Source organism: Penaeus monodon, chromosome 22 (genome assembly GCF_015228065.2).
Source record: "Penaeus monodon isolate SGIC_2016 chromosome 22, NSTDA_Pmon_1, whole genome shotgun sequence".
Classification (NCBI taxonomy): Eukaryota; Metazoa; Arthropoda; class Malacostraca; order Decapoda; family Penaeidae; genus Penaeus; species Penaeus monodon.
The window spans coordinates 25,241,348-25,241,882 of NC_051407.1; the positions used below are offsets into that span (position 1 = coordinate 25,241,348).

A 535-nucleotide genomic window follows, 5' to 3' on the forward strand; every position below is an offset into this window, starting at 1 on the left:
CAGGGTGCCGGTCAGGAGGGTTCCCACGCCCCCGACCAGGCTGGCCACGCCCCCTCCTGAACTGCTGTTGTTATTGGCTGTGGAGGTCAGATTGTTGTTGTTGTTGGTATAGTGTAGTGAAGGACGTTCACTGTAGTCGAAGTCTTCCCTGTCACTCAGGTCTGTCCAGGGACGGAAAACTTTCTGGATGAGTCAATGCTGCGCGCGCGAGAAGAGCCCGTCGCAAGCAGCATGGCCTATGCTGGCGACAGCGAACACGCGTGGCACAAGGCACTGACATGACATGACTGATGCTTGGCTATGTGGATGAGGCCTCGGGGTGTATAGCATGTGCGTCGTGGCACAAGGAAATGGGACACATATTACGCAATTGTCATTCAGTGCCTGCATAGTGAAGGGCCAATTCATGTAGTGCAAAATCATTTCATCTTATATCTAATGAAAGGAAAGAATGGAGGAGATGAGTGTGGAAGAGAAAAAGGATAGAGAGGAAGGGAGAGTTAGTGAGAAACGGATAGATGCAGAGAGGGGGGTG

At 52.0% G+C, this 535-nt stretch overlaps 1 protein-coding gene across 1 annotated transcript in view; it reads right to left on the reverse strand.

Moving 5' to 3' along the window:
• LOC119587042 (dachshund homolog 1-like) overlaps nt 1–535 on the reverse strand; it is a gene marked incomplete at its 5' end in the record, with an annotated part of 99,624 nt that overhangs the window by 18,659 nt on the left and 80,430 nt on the right.